Here is a 21158-nt window from a genome sequence, read left to right as displayed (position 1 = left end):
TGTTAGAAGAATTTAGACCCAGGACAAAGGAACCAGTTAAAATGGACTCTAGTTCTAACTGCACACACAGGTAAAAGCAAGAGCTATCTGACTGAAAGTGTAGAAGCTAGACCCAGAGGCTCATCTATATACTTTGTGCTTGAAAATCATGGTGCCTCTACATTGGTCTCACCTTGAGGTAGGTAATATTGAGGTACACACATGTCACGATGTGTACGTGTTATTGTGGTAATATATGCATGCAGGGCATACAACTGACAGTGTCAACTGCCAAAGGCTTCCTGCATCCCCAGCCTTTTGATATGATCTTCTAGCCTACAAGGGTACATTGAATACTTGTCATGTTTTTAAGCTCTCACACACATTCTCCTCTTGAAACCGATAGGAGAATTGGAAAGGGAAAGGGTCATGGATGTTCTGCCATGGTAAAAGGGTGCAATTTGATGAATACTGACATGTTTATGTTCATGTCACCTCACCCCAATCAAATGTCAGACCATTTCTACCAGGGTCTTACTTGGGTCTGTGCTAGTCAATTCCAGCCCTCTTCCAGATGAAGCTTGTCTGTAATAGTGAAATCATACCATTTCTCTTATGCACATTCACATCTGGTTCCTCTCACCTGGCATTATATTTTTGAGATTCACTCTTAATGTAAACACCACTGGTCTGCTCCATTTTGTAACGGGTTAGTATTACCTTATTTACTATAACATGTTTTTTTATTGATCAAAATGTGAACATTTTGATTATGCTTTTCATGAGCCAAAATGCTATACAGAGTAAAATTTCCTTGTGCTATGATAACCTTTCATTCCCTTTCCATAAATATCAAAATAACTGGAAATTTATGAGTCTTAGATTACATCATCTGCCAGTTTAATTATGTTTTACAATACTTCCTTTGACAGCAAGTATGATATAAAAACCCCAGCTGCCATACCTCATTTTTGGTCAATATTTCTAATTTGGACTGTTCTGGAGAATGTGGATTGACAACTTTAATTTCTGTATTCCTGATGGCTAGTAATCCTAGCCAAACTCCTGTAAGGAGTTGGTACATATTATTTGCTCATTTTTAAATTATATAGTTAGTCTTGCTATTATTTTGTGAAACACTGAAGTTCTACTTCGGATATAATGTATAGATTATGTACAATCATAATTAAACATATACATGAACATGCAGGAAAAGGAAAAAATAAAATGGAAGTAAGACAAAAAGAAAGCCCTTAAAATCTTAAAAATTTTTTCACATTGATTAACAATCTGACCTAAAAAAGAGTTTACCTGTGTTTGTCAGTACTGCTATGCAAAGAACTGTGAACTGAGTTATGGGTATTATCTGATCACACGAGACAGGGAGAGCCTCTTGAGGGAGGAGTTATGTACTTCTATTATCCATCTTTCTACCATTAAATTTAGAAAAGTATCAAGCATGTTAAACATGGTCAAATGTATTCCTTGATAGTATGAGACAATAAGTTAATGGGCTGATTATCTCATTTCATTATCATAAGTGAGAAAATCAATTTGAATCATTGGGGGAAAAGATGAAACCACTGTGAATAAAAAGGAATGTAATGTTAAGTGAAGTTAGTCAGGCCCACAGAGACAAAGGATCCATGTTGTGTCTTATATGTGGAAGCTAGATTTTTTTTATAAATTCAAAATTAAATATGTTGAGTGGTATGCAAGTGTATACAAATGTATTAACTGAAATATGATAATTCAAGGTCTCAAATTGTGTAATTCCTTAGAAAGGCAAAATCAAAGTTCAGCAAAATAATACACCAGGAAGCAGGTACTCAAAGGGGGTGGTGTCGGGTCAAGGGATGGGATCTAGAGGAAAGCGTAGATGAATGAAGAGCAAAAGAGTGAGAAAATGCAGACAAAAATCCAATGTATATCCTACAAAATTAAAAAGACTGAGGGAAAGGTAGAGGAAGGATGGCTGAGAATGTTGAAAGGGATGACATTGATGAAGATATATTTGTAAGCTGCTTTGTTCAATTGCAACTCCTTTGTACTACTATTTAAAGACAATAATGAAAAGAAAAAATGTGTATATCATATATTGATGGTATTTGTGTCACCGAAGTAAGCAATGAGTAAAATATGGAAGCGTGACAAACAGGAAGGAACACCCATTCACACTTCTTAAAGGTACACAAATCCCTCTTCAAACAAAGGCTAAACTCCAGGCAGTGTACCGGTGTTTCCTCTCTCTCTTTTATCACAACCCTTCCCCATCTCCTGATGGGTCCTGTCACTATTCACACAGGGTTTTATCTCCCTTCTCGTTCTCCCTGTATGTTCTCCTTCAGACTTCTTAGGGGAAAACTCTTTTGAAAAATGTATTCGTCCATCTTTCTTCCTTTCCACATTTCCCGTGTCTTCCTCTGTCAATGTCATGGATGTTTCTTTTGTTAAGGTCTCCAGAATGCGAAATTAAGAAGCAGTTCTCGGTTGGTCTTCGTCATCTCAGAAGCACTCAACAGCATGCAGAGCAGGTAACAGAATGGTTGGCGTGGGGGCCTCGAAGCCACGCTGTGCAGAGAGGAATCTCAGCTCTCCTCAGATACTTCAGCCCAGTCTTTACACTGTCTTGGCCCTTTCCTGAGAGTGACCATTTCTTGTTCTTTGGAGATTTTCTTCACTTAGTCTTTTTGCTTCCATTTCTCTCAGGTTTGCAATCCCCAGAGGGGGTTTCCCCATCCACCCTTACATGGGACATCCCCCCCCACCCCCCGGAATCCCATAGTTGGCTCTCAGGAGAAATCTCTGAGCATGCTGTCACTGCCATCTTCTTTTCCATGCATTATCTCCGGAAGCAGCAGTTTCCTCTTCTGCACCTTATTATGAGACCCCATTTCAGCCACTTACTGCACCTGCTCAGGAGTCAAAGCAGGTAAACGACTTAGTGTGGTCGTTGGAGCACAATGTGATTTCTTTAAAGGGGCTCCATATCATTATTCCCTTTCCAGGTTTTCCATAAAATGTATGGTGTGGTGCACATTGTCCGTTTTTCTCATCCAGAAAGAGATTTCAAATAATTGGAATCGGTTCGCCAAACCCACAGGGAAAATAAAATTATTCTTTTATGGATGGTCACAGCAGAGGAATAAATAGGCTTCCAAGTAAATGGGAATGAGCCTTCCCGGCGTCTTTTAATAGAAGCGTTATTTAACTTTTATGGGAGTGCCACAGAGAAGAGATGTGTTTTTGCTCGGTGAGCTCACAAACTAAATAAACAGACAAGGGAGGCAGTGGGCCATTTGACGGCCCTCCTTAGAAGACTCAGAGCAATCGGAGGATGAAAATTAACTAGCTGTGTTTATTCACTTTTAACTTTCATCTGCCTTGAGCTTTCATCTCTGCCTAAGCATCTTTTTGTTTTTGATGCACTTCTCTCTGAAGAAACATCAGTCTCTGTCTCTCTGTCTCTCTACCTCTCTTTGAACCTAAACTCATGTTCTAAGCATGAAGGGGCACATGCTAGATATCTGTCTGACCCAGAGAAATTTGCTGAACATGTTAAATATCATCTCTGAATGAAGGCAACGGTACCCAATTCCTAGCGCACAATTCATGCAAGGCCCTTGGGACTTGTCTGATGGGAAATAGTCAACGGCTCAGTATTAGATTCCTCCCCTCTGACCCAGAGCCACAATGATTATGTTACCACTATGAGTCTCACTGTGAGGAATGCCATCCCAAGGATTCTCCCCTCCATCGAATCCTGTCATTGAGCCCTCAATCTCTAGTTTCTCATGGTATGTGGATGCCCATGTAGCATAGTAGACCTCCAAGAAGATGCTGAACCACTTTTCCCTGGAGGAGGTGGAGAATGGGAGGCAGGCCATGTGTGTTTGAAGGTTTACTCCATCTCTGCAATTCAGACATCCTAAATTGACAAATGCATTTCCCACTTGGAAATTGGTTTCATATCCTGACTTCTCCCTCTGTGCAAATTATGAACTGTCCCTAAAGAACTAAATGACTTTGAAATTGCAGAAAAAAAAAGAAACAGCAATAACAACAAAACTGCATCCTCTTCTCATGATAGAGGGAGGGAGAATAGACAGATTAGTTTATCTCTTTAAGTTTGTCACAGCATCCAATAACTATTATCCACATCCCCTTGTTACAAATAATGATAAGAAAATGCATTGTCATGTCCTTCATACTCCAGTTGACTGATGCAGCTTCCAGCTTGTGATGAACAATATTGTTTCCTTGAAGCCACAGTTCTCCAATTATTCCCATTCATGAGAGTTCTTGCATTGCTCAATCTTTAAAGAATGAATGGAGTCAGGGTTCTCTGTAGGCCTATCACCCTGCCTATCGAAGGCTCAAGAAGGCCAGGCTCCTTAGTAGTAACTCTTGCTTGCAGCTGGAGCCAGGGAAACATGGTAACCTCATATCAGAAAAGAAGATAATTGGATGAATTCTCTAGGCAGAGCTGTGAAAAAAAAAATCCCTCTCCAAGTGATTAAACTCTTTTCTGATTAACACTAGGTAAATATGGAAACTATTACATAGATATCACATGCCAGGAAGCAAATGCGATAATTATGTTTGTCGATCTGTAGATCCCATCTTTGCCCACCCCCACCCCCAAACCAGATGGAGCTCCAGTGAAATGCTACCATTTCAATCTAATCCTTCATCTTCGATGAAAAGGAAGACTGGCTGCTTTGTGCCTTGCAAGGATTTGCCACAGTGGAAAGCATCAAAATTAGATGGCATTGCTACTGAAGATCATGATGATTTAAAATGCCAGTTGCTTTCCCTGAAACTATCATTTCTGATGGAACATAGCAAAGAATATCAACACAAGTGAGAGTTGGGGAACTCTCCTGCCAGTCACTCGGGGAAGAGCTGTGCACCCTTTGCGATGGTAAGACTCTTACATGGATGAAGGGTGTGTGTTTGGGTGTGAATGTTTAGTGACCCCCATTGCTGCTGTCCACTGCCCTCTCTCTTGACTGGAAACACTAGCTCTGGGCCAAGAAACCGGGCTGGGAAATTCAACTGGAGCCTTTCCATGGATGAACAGAACTAAAGCACTTACTAGGACACAATGCAACACCAACAACATCCCTAAGGATGAGCTCTCCAAGGAATACAAGGAGGCCATGTACTAACAATGACAAGGGCGTGGACAGTGATACAAATCCCAGCTGACCACCTGCTACTGAGAATTATTCTAGTTTTATTTGTGACAATCTTTTGAACACCCACAATAGATTTCTGTATTTGAAAATAACATTAGCACTCACTCTGTGGATGAGTTCAAGCTGCAATACCATCAAACATGCACACACACACACACACACACACACACACACACAAATAGATACTCATTGTATGATGGCTTCTATCTCAAAGAAAAGTTCTGTGCTCATATTTCCAAGATCTTCCACCAAAATTCTTATGCTCAAAGCATAAATATGACAGAAAGGCCTCAAAATTCTCTTCACCAGCTATGTGTGAATGCAAATGTGTATACAAGGAAGCAGGACTAGACCAAAATAATATTTTCTCCCTATTTTTCTAAAGAATGTCAATAATGATAAATTTGAATATTTGTGGTAAACACTCAGCGAAATGTCAGAAACATTACTTCTGCAAGACACTGCCTCATTGCCAGCTCTTTGTAATCAGTTTAATTTTTATTGAGGAAAAGCGACAAGCACAAATCAGCCGCCTTGTGTCCTCTGAATTCTTATGGTTGCAATTTAGGCTTCCAGCAGATTCCATTTCATTTTGCAAAAGGACTGTGTTGAATCATTAATTACCTACAAAGATGCTGCATCCTAATCTGCTTCAGAGAGAAAGGAGTATAAATCAGATTGGAACCTAGAGATGCAAGGACTTTTTTCCCCCCCCTTAAAATGCCATCTGCCAGGTTCCACTTCAGAACATCCAGAAAGCATTAAAGGTGAGGGAAGGAAGGGGAGAGGAAAACAGGAAACAGCAGAATGTCAGCTTGTCTTGTCATCGAAGACTGTGCTGTCTCATCCACCCCAGCAATCACCAGCCCTTGTGTGCCTCAGATTGCTGCTGGGGCCTCAAAATTGCTCTCTGTTATCAGCAATATCCACCCACCAACCTAGTTACAAGAATAGTCACTCAAATGCTCATCTGGTCAAGTTTTCTTTTTCCCTGCCCAGAAACTCTCAAAGGCTTCTTGTGGCCGGTCACAGTGTCAGAACCCACTGAAAGACTGGCAAGATGCTTCCTACTCAGCCTCCATATTCCTTTCCAGAATCATCTCATCATCAGCATCATCATCATCATCATCATCATCATCATCATCATCAGTCTGATGAACTCAATCCCAGCTATGTTCAATCATAAAATCATCTTGACCAGGTCTTGTTGTTTGTTTGTTTGTTTTTTCAGCAACCTCCATCTAAGGCAGAGTTCGGCAGTGGGTTTCATGTGCTATCTCTTTTTTTGAACTTCACCATTATCTTCTTTCTGACCACCAATCGTCTGCACTCAACCACCTCAGCCAGCGTATTGAATATGGTGCCTTGCTAATGGTGTTCATCCTTCAGCAGCAGTTACCACACACTGTTAGATTTGTTGGTGGGGACCAGGGTTTGTGTTTTCCTAACTTCCTGTGTTAAATCCAATCCCCAATATGGTACAAAGAGACAAGCCATCAGAAGGTGAGTGAGTCATAATGGCACTGCCTCCTTAGTAATTTCCACTCTTGTGAAAGAAGTTCAGGGAGCTCGTCTGCTTTCTCTGCCATGTGAGATCACGACAAGAAGTCAGTTGATTGCAACACCTACGAGAGCCCTCGCCGGACTCAGCCATAGCAATTCTCCTATCTTGCACTTCCCAGTGGGAGGAAATAATTCTCTGTTGTTTATAAGTTATGCAGTTTGTGATATTTTGGTAGAGTAGCCCAAACATTCCAAGACATTGTCTTTCTCCTTTCATCTTCTACTATGTTTTGAGATGCTTATATAGAATGAGAGCAATATTTGCTCTTACTTGCCTATATCTGCCAGCAGAGATGTATTCTTGGTATTATGTTTGTGGCTGGTAGGGAAATAAATGTCATCCGTATCTGTAGGTGTATGTTAATTGCACAATGTAGCGGGTTTTGTTGTTACCTTCTAATCCATAAGTAATTTCATTTTTTAAATTTCAGATTAATATTCCACTGTGTGAATACCAAAATCTCTACCTATTCATCCCTTAATGGGCACCTAGGCTGAGTCCATAACTGTCTGCCGTGAATAGCGTTGCACTAAACATGGGCATGCAGATATCTACAGTAAGCATTAGTTCTTGTAGGTATAACCCAAAAAGGCATCTCTGGAACAACTGGTAGGTGTATTTCAAGCATTTTGAAGTATATTTAGGCTGATTTCCATAGTGGCTGCACTACGTTCTGGTCCTGGAAACACTGTACATTGGTTCCTTCTCTCCCATCCTTGCCAGTTTGTCAGATAGCAATTCTGACCAGAATGAGATGGAATGCCAATGTGTTTTGATTTACATTTCTCTGATAGTTAAATATGTTGATCATTTTTCATATGTTTACTGGTTATTTGTACATCTTCATTTGACAAATATCTGTTTGATCCAATTGCTCATTTATTAATTGGATGATATGATTTTTTTTACTTGTTGAGTTATTTATGTATTTTCAAATTCATTGTCAAATGACAAGTTGGCAAGTTTTGTCCAACTTTGTAGTTAATCTCTTCCCTAGAAGATATTAGATCTGATAAATACTTTCAGCAAAACAGCTGTATATAAAGTCTTTACATCTTCTAGTATCATTTTGCAATTTCTTTTCTCAGTATTTTATAATTTTGTTATAGTTTTCTTTGTTATCTTTGGTTAGATTTATGACTAGAGTACATTTGTGTTTATTTATTTTGTTATGTTTTGACGCTATTGTGGGTGGGACAATACTCATGATTTCTTTTTAATTATTTTATACTACTGGTGACTTGCTAATGTTGATTTTCTATCCAGCTGTTTCGCTGAAAGTATTTATCAGATCTAAGAGTTTTCTGGTAGTTTTTCAAGTGTTTACATGTAAGAACTTCTCATCAGAGAGCCATTCCTAGTTCAGGAAAGAGATGCAACTCTCTAGGGACTTTTCAGAAACAAAGACATAAGATCAAAGGAAAAGATTTGATCTCCTCCTTCCAAAAACTCATAATTTTAATATTTTGGTGTACATCTTCCTAAGTTGTTGGGGTTTATTTTGTTTGTTTGTTTGTACTGGGGCTGGAACTCAGGGCCTGGGCACTACCACAGCTCCACTTCTGTGTGTGTGTGTGTGTGTGTATGTGTGTGTGTGTCTAATGAAATTAAGAGTCTCTTGGACTTTCTTGCCTCATCTAGCTTCAAACCACAATCCTCAGATCTCAGCCTCCTGAATAACTAGATGACAGGCAAGAGCCATTGACCCAGTCTTAAAAGATAAATATGAAGAGATTAAATACTGAGGGGATCAGCCTGCTTTGGATATAATGCTCACAGGTAAACACACCAGCTCCTCAGTGTGTGGCTGCAAGTCTTTCTGTCTGTGGTCTGAGTCTCTATTTCTAGTGTCGCCAACTACCTCTGTGGTCACCCAGCTCTTTGCCACACTTTCCAGACCTCCTGCACCTCCCCGGGGGCTGCCCCCCACCAAGACTGCCTTGTCCTCTTGCTCTCAAAGGTGGCTGGTTTTATGATCCAGCTTAAATTGCTCCGAGTGTGCAAAATATTGGGTCCCAAATTCTCCAGGCCAGACTGCCAGCATTGTGGCTGTGACCCTCAAGCAGCTCGTTAGCATGCTATCCTGACACGTGTCCCATTCTAGAGGTGAGCATGCATCAGTCATCTGAGCCCTCTCACCTCAGTGATTACGTTCAGGACAACTAGGCGAGTCTGCGGATTTCACAGGGAAAGCTTCAGAAAGATTCAGGCCTCATGTATGATGAACTGCAAGAAGGAAAAGAAGCAAAGAGAACTGGCATGGAACACTTGCTAACTAAATATTGTTTTGATGGAAAATCCCTACGGGAAGCCTCCCAGGTCTCCATTTTCCATCCAAACCACAGCTGGAAGTCAATTTCTTGTTTCTTAAGCAAACAACAATATTTTTTAAAGCCATACAGACTAGCATAAAAATCGAACCATGTGGTTTTAGTACTAATAATATTTTTATCACAGATGTGACACTTGCTCATTACAGAAAATTTAGAAAATATGGAGCAAAGATAAAGAAACAAAGAAAGAAAGCTAACAACCATCCCCAAATACACATTATTTAGAATGTAGTATGTACAACTATGTTTTTATATGCAGTATTTAAAATACATGCATCCTGTTTTTTTTTAATCTGTTCGAGTTGGGAATCAGCTATATAAAAAAAATCCCTGGCTGGGATTTTTGACTTGAATTTATCAATTTGAAATCATGCGTCAAGTTTATAATGTATTATAACCACAGGGAGAAGCAGCAGAAGGTGTTTGGAAGGTAATGTCATGTATCAATTATCCCAAGATGATTATAATAGTCACTGGGTATGTAAGACCCCAGAAAAAATGTCAAGGGCAATATGGTAGCCTTTTATGAACCTTTTCCATTTTCATCTTGTAAAAGTCACAGGGCTTTATCTAACTATTCAAGCTGCAAACCTCCTAGCATTAATTTGATGCATATCATTTTTCTGGGGTGAGTATTAATTATTCACCCTTATTTTATTATTTTTTTCATTCTCCATCTTATACTACATATCATGAATTTCTTTTTCTTTTTTACAATATTCAGTACTTTTAATTTCTCCACTGTGCATGATTTATCACATAACACATTTAATTGGTTGTGTTTTGTTGTATTTATTTTTGTCAGTTGTGGGGCTTGAACTCAGGGCCTTGAGCTCTTTCACTCAAGACTAGCACTCTACCACTTCGAGCCCACAGTGCCACTTGTAGTTTTCTGGTGGTTAATTGGAGATAAGAATCTCAGACTTTCCTTCCTGGCTTTGAACCACCATCCTCAAATCTCGGCCTCTTGAGTAGCTAGGATTACAGGCATGAGCCACTAATGCCCAGCTTAAGTGTTGTATTTTAACTGCTAGACAATATTCTACTGTATGACTAAAGCACATTTTATCTGTTTCACAACCAACATTTGGGTCCTATTTTGGTTACCATAATTCATGCTGCAATGAACAGTCAGTATAGGACTCCTTGGATGGGTGTCAACTTCTTGGACATATGCAGATGTACTCAAGATTAATAGCTAAGTATTCTGATACTAGTTTAGAAATTTTAACTCCAACATTTTACAAATATTCTTCATAAAATTTCTATTTGTGTATTGTAGCCTGCAATACCTTTGAAATTTGTCATAAACAAGTACTTTAAATAATATATAATAATAACAGAGGCATATTTTTCCATAAAAAGAACCAACAACCCTGAGAATTTTATAAGTCATCCACAATTTCCCCAAGAATCTGGAGAATAGTACTACTAATTACCATATCATATACTTCATCTTCTGTCATTTCTCTATTATTTTTTTTTCTTGAATAATGGTAGTGGTATTTGAACCAAATGCTCAAATTGTGAAATGTTTGCTGTCCCTGCAGCATCTAACTCTATCCACTGTCTCTTATCTCGATCATCTTTTACTCCTTAATTCTGTCCTTCAATTTAAAATAAAAATCATGGTCTTAAATCACTTCACTTCATCATCACCTTTGGCTTTTTATTTGTTTTATAATTCTTCAAATCTTATTTAGAATATCAATGAATATACCCCTCTTTCTCCTGTGTTGGTTTTCATTTAATTTTCTTTCTTACCTCAATATTTTTAAGTTATTTTACATTCTATAATAATCTTAGAAATAAGAGGAGCTCATTTAATATTGGCAGTTAATACTTCTTTTATCAAAGATGGTGCCAAATTTATAATGCCATTGAAGTTACAGGTGGCAAGGGAAAATGCATTGGTGGGGAAAATAGATGCTAAGCTGACAACTTAGATGTGTGCGTGTGTGGTTCACTTCCCTTCTTTGAGCCTCAAATCCCTCTTCTACGTCAACCAGAAAATGCCCTACTTGATGCCCTGTGGTCCCTTCTCCCTTTCCTTCAGTCTGATCTATGAGATGTATCTGAATTGCTTTGACTTTTCGTGTATAGACCCAAATATTATAGAGAATTGATCAAGGATGCAAATACGTGTGGCGTGGTACGGAAGTATGTCCCTGTGTCTTTTGTGTGGGCACCTTCCTCTTCACAGATGCCCTGTGGCAACCCTTCTGACTCTCACCGGCACAAGCGCCTTCCTTTTCCCACAGCACCTCTCAAGGGGCATCGTGTCCTCTCACCTTTGCGCTCTGACACCCAAGATCCATCTAGAAAAGATAAGTACAAGAGCCACTCACCTCAGGTGGCTCTCTAAATTTCAGTGAAAAGGAAAGACAAAAGCTCTGTCCCTTGGTCACGCCAGCCACTTCCCAAATAAGTGTTCAGCATTGCGTGGTGCTGGTGATGCACTTCCTATCCTCTCAGGCAGTCCTGTCGAGTTGCGCTGAGTTAAGGAAACACGCTTTGCCCTCTTGCTACTGACTTGAGCTCAGTCAGCGAGCACATCGACTTCTTACACTAACACCCGAAAAGTCTGAGTGGGATTTCACAGAGTAATCCGTGCTTACCTCATTGCCAGGTAAGCGTGTACCATTCCTAAAAGTTTAGATCAAGTGGTTCTAATGTCAATTCTGTATTTCATAAAGCAACCCTTATTGAAGGAAAACACCCCGGTGATCTGATGTCTCCAAGTTTCAGAACCGCTCTTACACTGCTGGGAACACAGCCTGGGCGGGACTGAGCGAGCGGTTGATGCCAGGCTGGCGAGGTGAGCCCTGCAGGGGCAGGGTGGTGCTGAGGACAGCTCCTCACATCTCAGGAATGTCCCTAAAGAATCAGCTATGGGTCAGGAAATGCCACCCTCCAACCCAGCACTGAGGAGGCCATGGATGAGGGAAATGAGGAGGAATTTTAATAAACAGGACTGTCTGAGAGACAGAAGACTCTCATGAACAGGTCCAAGGCTCGGAGGTAAGAACACTTGGTTTCAGAGACGCTCCGATGCAGTCAGAGATTTTCTCTCCACCTTTCTGGCCTCAGTAGGGGGAGAAGGCAGATTACAGAGCAGGAGTTGCAGGGTAGGAACCCTGCATGAGGTGTTGGCACCTCACCATCTTTGTGGCCACAAATAATGAAGTGGCCTGTTTTCTGTGACAAATGTCATCTGGTGAGTCCCTGTTTTACTCTGGGACTAGGTTCCAAGTTTCTCAGTGGAATCTTGGAGTTGCAAGTGAAGCTGAGGCCTATGTGAGTTAGCACGTATTTGTAACATGAGGAAGTTTAATTGTGCTATTTCCTGACATGTACGCTGTGCACTTGGAACAAATTCATCCTTAAGCCACAGTCTCATTCCTTCCCTCTCTTCCTTTCTTTCATTATTTAATTTTTTAACTGTACAACAGAGTTGCCATCCAAGAAAGCAGTTTATAAATAAAATGTGTTGCGATCACCGCTTTCAGCATTCTTCACCCATCCATCCCAACCCACTCCCCTCTCCCGCATTTTTCTTAACTCTTTAGGATGTGCTTTGAATTTTATACCGAATTCTCCCCCCGCTTCTTCTCTTCATTTGTCTATTCCCCTGGACCTCACCACACCTCTTGAAAATACCTGTTTCCTGGTATTTATTTTGTTGACCTTTGATTTAACCTCACTAAAGAATTACAATGTTTGAGTTGGCTCATGAATGTACAGAGTTTCAGTTAATAACTTTGTGCATACTTGCATACCACTTACAGAATTTACTTGTATATTAATAAACTAAGTCTAGCTTCTACACCTGAGAGAAAACATGTAATCTTTGTATTTTTCAAGCAGCATCTGGTGGGTTTCATTAAACACATGTGCACACACACACACACACACACACACACACACCACACACACACATATTTCTTTGTTCCTTTTCACCACTCAGTATCTCCTCCACGCCCTCCTCCCCCATTGATCTCCTCTGGATAGTTGCCTTTTACATTGATGTCTCATTACTATCACTGTGAGCAACACCATCACCACCATCAGCATGGTCACTTATGTTCTATATAATTCTATACTGTCTCCAGTAGTAAATTAGTAAGAGATTAACAATGCATCCCTCCACCCCCCACCCCTGTGCCTACCCTGTTTGTATTGTACTCACCCAGTGTTCCCAAGGCTGATGTGGGAAACTGAAAGCACAGAAAGTAAAACCGCAGGTAAGACTGCATTGCTGCGCTTCAGTCGGGTCCATGGAGTTCCCACCCTGAAAGGTGAAGTGCATTTCTGAGAATGGCTGCAGATGTCTGTGTTGCCATTGGAAGAGGCAGGTGTCACCACTAGTGTATAGGACAGATTTCTCCAGTGTCCTCAAGGTTTCGCCCTTCTCCAACCTCGACCCGCTGATGCCAGACACCACACCAATTTATGTACACTTCATCCTCCATAGCATTTCGCTCTAGGCTAGAATAGTGCTTAAGAGCCTACTCTGTTATAACCAGACCAATCGTAAATCACCAGCCAAATTCCTGGGAAATTTCTACAAAGAAAACGTTCTGCTCTAAGAAAGTATTGAGTAATTTATTATACAGGAGCAATTTGGGTGAAATTACATTTTTACTTTGATATTTAATTCATACAATTATTTGTATTACAGAAAATGCACTTAAGTAAAAGGAAGGAAATGAAACTATTTATAATTCCACACCCCCCCCCAAAGATCACTACTATAGTATTTAAGAATGATTCATTTGGAATGATAGATAGGTCTGTTGTATGGTCTTAGAATCTGAACTTTTCCTTAGTACTGTATCATTAACTTCCCTATTTTAATTCACGCAGTTCTACCATCATTTTCTAAATAGCTGGATGGTATGTTCTCTATGAACTGACATAATTAATGTATCTAATCCATACTGATGGCATTTTGGTGCTAAAAATTTTAGCTATTATCAACTATGCAAAAGTATCCTTCTTCCCTGTATCTTTGTTGGAAAAAAATATGTATATATAAATCCAACATTTACTTAGGATAAATTCACATAAAATAGAAACTGCACAAGAAAAGGAACAAAAGAAGGGAACTCTAAATGATCTTTCCCTACCACTTTAAAACTTTCTTTTGTGTGAAGACAATTCACCCATACCCTGGTAGACATATAATATTAGACATACAATGAAAATCTAATTGAACATAATTATGGTATATTATACATTGTTTCAATTCTTGCATACATTATGTAATGATTACATCAAAGTATTTACATATCTTTCACCTCAAGCAGTTATCAATTTTTTGTGTGTTGGAAAATATTCTTGAATGTTTTAGTTATTTGAGATGTTTCTAGTTATTTTTAATAAGCCTGGCACAGTGGCTGATACCTAAATCTTAATTGTGTGAGAGATATTGTTAATAGAACTGTGCATGGATAGATCTGAGGTTGACCTTAGGTAAAAGTGGGATATTTTATTTAAAAACATAACTAAATACAAGCATAAAGTGAATGTAAGTATAAATGAGACATCATAGTTTGTAAGAAAGAACATTGGGATAGTAATGAAAACCTAAATTGAAATTCTTTTGTATTATTCAGCTATCTGTTTTGAGAAGGGAAACAAGTTGCTCAATCTTGTAGAAATATTATTGCTCCCAAAGGGTTGGAGAGAAAGAAAATGAAAGCAGTGACAGCTATGGAAATAATTCAACAAAAACGTATAGTCTTTGTTAATGCTGACCTCCATGCCCAGATTTAATTCTTCCACCTCAATTAAGTTTAGTGTATTTATAATGTATGTAGAACAAATGTGGGTGAATATGCTTTCATATTGATCAACGGATCTGATCAATATAGCCTACAAGATATGATCTGTACTCCACAATAACACCTGATTTTTATCGTGCCATTACTTCATACAGCTGTAAGACCAGTCTGGATTTATTTCAATCAAACATAGCAATATTTTTTTCCACTACAAGTCATGAGTTCATTGTTGTGCTGGTGGCTCTAGTATGTTCTTGTTTGTGGTCTTTTGGGTAGATGCCCAAAAGTGGGGCTGCTGGGGCATAGGGGAGTTCTATTTTTAGCCTTCTGAGGAATCTCCATACTGCTTGCCAGAGTGGATGAACCAGCTTACATTCCCACCAATAATGAAGTAGGGTTTCCTTTTGGCCACATCCTCTCCAACAGTTGTTATTGTTAGTTTTCTTGATATAGGACATTCTTACTGGGGTGAGATGGAATCTCAATGTTGTTTTGATTTGCATTTCTTTTATGGCCAGTGATGTAGAGCACTTTTTCATATGTCTCTTGGCCATTCTCATTTCCTCATCCGAGAAGTCTCTTTTTAAGTCTTTAGCCCACTTGTTGAGGGGACTATTGGTTCTTTGCAGTTTTGTTTTGGAGGAATCTATTTTTTTTAGTTCTGCATATATTTTAGATATGAGGCCTTTGTCCATTGTATGCCGGTAAAGATCTTTTCCCAATCTATGGGCTTTCTGTTCAACGTGTTATGTGTAACCGTAGCTTCTATTATTGATGATCTTCTTGTATCCCCTTCCTGTGGTTGTACCTGCACTATCTCTGTATCTTATCTGAGTACATTGGAAACCGTGTATACTGGTATTAGAACTAGGAAACTGGAAGGGAATACTAAAATCGAGAGACACAGGGTAAAAAAGACAAACGACTACAAAAGCAATACTTGCAAAACTGGTGTAAATGAACTGAACAACTCTTGGGGTGGGGGAGAAAAAGGGGGAGGGGGGAGAAGGGAATGAGGGAGGAGGTAACAAACAGTAAAAGAAATGTATCCAATGCCTAATGTATGAAATTGTAACCTCTCTGTACATCAGTTTGATAATAAAAAAACAAAAAATCATGAGTTCAAGGAAGGCCTATGCCCATTTACAGGAATGACATGTGAGGATAGGTATGGATGAATTTCTACAGGAGTCCCACAAGAAGTCATACTACCTTTCCTTGCAGTGAAAATAACCATATGGAGAGTCTCACCAAGTCAAATTAATGACATTGTCAAAATGGAACTATGGAAAGAACTGAATATTTGATGAACTTTCTACGATATTAAATGTCCATTTCCAGATACTAATTCTCACCCACAGGAACTATGATAACCTGCTCCTGGTTATTTGAGCCCATTAAATTGTATTCTGATGGTTTTAACCAAATTGTTATAATTGATGTGTTTGTGTGTGTGTGTGTGAGAGAGAGAGAGAGGGCGGGGGAGGGAAGCTTTCAACACAATTATCTTCATTGCAGCATTGTTTATTTACCATAACCAAGATAGGGAACTAAACCCCTCAGTGGATGAATGGATTAAGAAAACACTATATATACACAATGGAATTTGACTTATCCATCAGAAAGAGTAATATTGTATCATTCATAAGGAAATGTAAAGACTTGGAAATTTTATATTAAAGGACATATGCCAGACTCAGAGAAACATAGGTTGCATGTTTCCTTCATTTGTGGTAACTAGAATGTGCCTATAAATCTACAAGTAAACACACTGGATGATAAAATTTGAAAAAATATATACTGGGACATGATAAATTATTCAGGTATGTAGACAGTCACACAGAGTGAGACCAGAGGAAGATAGTCTTAGGAGAGGATTACATAGGCACAATAACTATTTGACCGTATAAATTATTCAAATGAACTTCAGAAAATTGAGTTTATTTTTTTCTTTGATGATGTTTTTGTTTTAATTTTCTGTTGTTTATTCATTTGTCTGTTTTGGGGAGGGTAAGGGGAGCACAGAATTGATGGGACAAAGGTTGAACAAATGCAGCAGTGATACTAGACATTATTTTGAAAATTAACTATACAACTAAAAATGAACTATACAATGTGTGGGGATATACATATATCTTTTGTATGTATAGGTATATATGTCATATATATGTATGCATACATATATGTGTATAGTGGTATGCATTTGTACATATGTATAGATGTATCTTTTGTATTTGGGGATTGTGAAGTTAGGAATTCAGATTCCATAGTCACATACATCCTACGTGAAATTATAGCACTGGTCCTATTTCTGATGAGATTATTTAATTTTTTAAGATGGGCCACAGTTCTACAAATATCACAAGTAAACATTTAATACAGTAAAGGCTAACTACTTGGTAAACAATTGACATTCTAGCACTTGTTTTATTTCCTTCTGAAGCCAATGTCCCAAAGTCATTCCCTTATCCATCAGCATGTTTATATGGCACTGGCTGTTTGGAAAATGGAAATAGGTACTGTGCAGCCTAATATCTGAAATATATATTTTTACTGTCTTGTGTTCATAAAGAAATGGCATTCAATGTGTTTCTTCTCATTAAAATAAATCTTCTGCTATATTTTCTCATGCACAAAGAGACACACACATACACAGAAACATACACACATGGTTACATGTGAGTTTATGGAAAGTCTACAGGTATATTTCTACTGGGTATAATTATGCCATCTGTTAGCACACAGATCCCTTGAGTTCGGTTCTCATTGTGAACTTTGCAGCTCCAAACATTCAAAATAAAGTTGAACGATTATTTCTCTTCAGAATCAGGGGCAGCTGCTATGCCATAAATTGGGTGCAGTTCACCTAAGTAAAATAAAATTCTTAGAGGTGGGGAAGCCATTCAGATTCCCTTCATGGCTAATGGTGGTCTAGATTCATATTTTAGGCAAAAATAACAGGTTATTTTTGCATAATCAACTTGTTCATAGGAAGGGGAAAGTTGGCATTCAGATGATCTGGTTCTTGGTCCTATGCTAACCAACATAGCCAGAAAATGATATTTTTCTCCCTCAGCTTCTGGTACTCAGACCTATCCAGCTCCATTGAGTTTATTACATAGCTTCACAGGTGACTTGCGCCTTTGAGCTCAAGTATACATATTTTTGCAGAAATATGTCTTGCTGTATCAAAACCATATCTTCTAATCAGCCACTGTGATGCAAGCACCTCAGGAAAGTGTCTTGAGTGTGTCCAGTCCTGAAGTCACACAAACACTGTGACACCTAAAGTTGATCAGGGACTCAGAGCCCAGGGGAGATCCACCCTGAATGTCTTTGCATGTGGAGTCTTTACATGCTAGGATTTCCGCTGCACAGAATCCTCAGCAAGCAAGGCACCCCCACCTGGATGGATTTTTCCATCTTCTCTCAGTATCTATGCAGAGAAGGAAATGGTAAGGTGGCTGTAAAAGCCAGAGAGAGAATGAAGGGGCATTCTTCTGGTTTGACTCTGGTCCTACTGTTTGGATTGAATATGATCTCGGTTTCCTCCAGGTCCAGTTTGGCTGTCTCTACAGACTTGCCAGATTTCCTATTGTATCTCTCAATTATCACTGTCTAGGATAGCAGACTATCTTTGCTACTGTTTAAGAACAAAACCTTGGCTTGAACTCCCTGAGTGGGACATTTAAATAGAAAAGGAACTGATGAGGAAATGTGATGGAAATGACCAGGAATAGAACTGAAATGTCTTCATGTTGATGGTTTGTGGAGTCTGTGTATGAGGGAGTAAACTGGCCAAAGTAGTTATTTGAAAAGGAATTCATAGACCTTAGATAGCCAGGGTCAAAAGCAGTAGCAACTCATCTTACAACACTTCTTTTGATTTCACTATCTCCTTGATATTTTATCTTTTCTTCTAGAAACTATTTTCATTGTCATTTTCTATCAAAGACAAATTGCACCTTCAAATAGTCTTCAGAGACTCTTTCAAGTTATTGTCCAAATGTCAAAACTCTCATTTGGGGGAGTAAAAATGCAAGAGAAGTAGATTGTGAGGAGTTTTGCTTCTGAGTATTATAAAGACCTTGGGTTTTACTTTTTCAAGCAACAACTCATGAAAAAATCTTATTTAAAGCAGCCAGGAATAAAAATTAAAAGTCAGCTGACCCTCGATTATGGCATGAGAAATTGACAGGAGTTCAGTTCAAAGAGCACCATGGTTTGGGTTATATACTGCTAAAAACCAACCTATAACTAATTTAATGGTTTAAAACAATGATTAGTTATGTTTTTTTATGAATTACCATGAGTCCATGAGACTCTGTCTTCAGTAACCACAAAAAAAGCTGAAAGTGGAATTACAGCTCAAGTGGTAGAATGCTAACCATGAGCAAAAACCCTCAAGGATAGCATGCCCAGACCCTGAGTTCAAATCCTGGGACTGGCACTTAAAAAAAATCTAATTAATAAATAATAACAGCAATAGTAATAACAACGTGTGATCTTTGTTGAGCTCTTGAATTCAGTGAAGACTGAACTGAATATTTAAATGCATTATTGGTCATATCATAATCCTATATTATACACATTTCTATTGTTCTCACTTTGTAATCAGAGGGATTAAGTACCTTTCCAGGATCACACAGCTATGTAATTATTAGAAATGTCATTTAAACTCAAAATAGCTGACTTCTATGTCTGCACTTTTCACCATTGTAATCCTGTTATTTGGGTTTTCCATGACAGGCAGTGTAGGAATTTCTCCAATGAAGTCAACTCTGCCCTGGGGCTTCAGAACTGATCCAACTTGTTCCTAGGCTTCTCTTGAAAGACATTCCCTGGTTAAAAAGGAAAAAATAAAACAGAAACCATGTTCCCACCTTTAATTGTTCTTAAGGATAAGAATGAACTCTAGCAAATTCTTTAAAACAGCCGACTTAAAAAGGGAAGGTATAGCCTGCATTAAGAAATCTGTAACTCTGAAAATAAACTCAAGTACCTCAAGTTTATAAGGCACTAGTAGATGGCTAAATCAATTTAGCTCTATACCTCATCATTCTTTAGAGGTTTGTAACAAGGTGTACTTTGTTAGATTTTAATCTGCCTACATGTGAGACAGCAAAGTTCTCCACAATCATCTTTTAATGGCATGGCAATTTATAGACAGTAACTAATTTCAAACTTCATAGCACTTGGCTTTTATGATTATTTCAAATCATTTAAATGCAAATGAATTTCCAAAGAGAGAAAACATCAAATGCCCTTGAGTGGCATCATGTAATAGAACCATGCATGGAAGCCACTGTTGGAATCTGAACTACTCGGGTAGGACTGAATGGTAAGGCTGTGAAAAAGGACTTGCTTAAATCCAATTTACATTTTATTCCACATTATACCTTATTTACCCATTCTGTCACTCTAACATGACTTACTTAATCTCTCTCTGAAACTGCATCACCTCTTCATTGGAAATCTAAGGTGAGAGGAAAAAGTGTCAATGCAACATTGCATGTCGTGTGTGTGTGTGTGTGTGTGTGTGTGTGTGTGTGTGTGTGTGTGTGTGTGTGGTCATGGGCTTGATCTCTGGGCCTGGGCGCTTGAGCTCAAGGCTAGCGCTCTACCACTTGAGCCACAGCACCACTTCCAGTTTTCTGTTGTTTAGGGAGAAGAGTCTCATGGACTTTCTGCTGGAGCTGGCTTTGAACCATGATCCTCAGATCTCAGCCTCCTGAGTAGCTAGGATTACAGGCATGAGCCACCAGTGTCTGGTGGTCAATTCAACATTCTAAAAGAAGAATTCAAGATGGTCAGATGCCTCTTGCTTCTCTGTACTTCTTTGTAGCTAATCATGCTACTGTATGGAGTAGCCTGAAATGCCTATGCATAAATTAAACCACTGGCCTTCCTTCAAATTCTGCTTGTTTGCCTGAAGATACACCAGTACAGAATTGTTAAGCAACAACATGTATATGACATTAAGACAGAGAAGGCTGGGTCTTTGAGGAAGCAATCCTAGCTTGATAGTTTATGAAACCATCAAAATACTGTTATGTCAAGGCCTATGTAAGGAAAATTTGTGCTTGATGACATGTTATTTTCCTGAAGGAGCTAAGATGATAATTCATCCCTCATTCTATCTGTTCCAGATCAAGTTCTGGGTTAGGCACTGGGTCTTCAAGGACAAGTTGATCACCTTCTCTGGTTTCTATGAGTTTAGATATTGCAAGAGGAGAAAAAAGGAATCAAATAGGTAAATAAACAAGTTCATATCAGGTGCTATACAGGACTATAG

At 38.8% G+C, this 21158-nt stretch overlaps 1 long non-coding RNA gene across 1 annotated transcript; it reads right to left on the bottom strand.

Moving 5' to 3' along the window:
* Positions 1 to 9805: 9805 nt before the first annotated feature.
* LOC125364889 lies at positions 9806 to 19275 on the bottom strand. Its single transcript, XR_007213590.1, has 3 exons — positions 19265 to 19275; positions 16076 to 16080; positions 9806 to 9890 (listed from the first exon to the last, which is right to left on the bottom strand). It is a non-coding gene; the product is annotated as an uncharacterized LOC125364889 (long non-coding RNA).
* Positions 19276 to 21158: the final 1883 nt, after the last annotated feature.

This window comes from Perognathus longimembris, chromosome 16, assembly GCF_023159225.1.
Source record: "Perognathus longimembris pacificus isolate PPM17 chromosome 16, ASM2315922v1, whole genome shotgun sequence".
NCBI lineage: Eukaryota > Metazoa > Chordata > Mammalia > Rodentia > Heteromyidae > Perognathus > Perognathus longimembris.
This window is presented reverse-complemented; position numbering and strand designations above follow the sequence as displayed.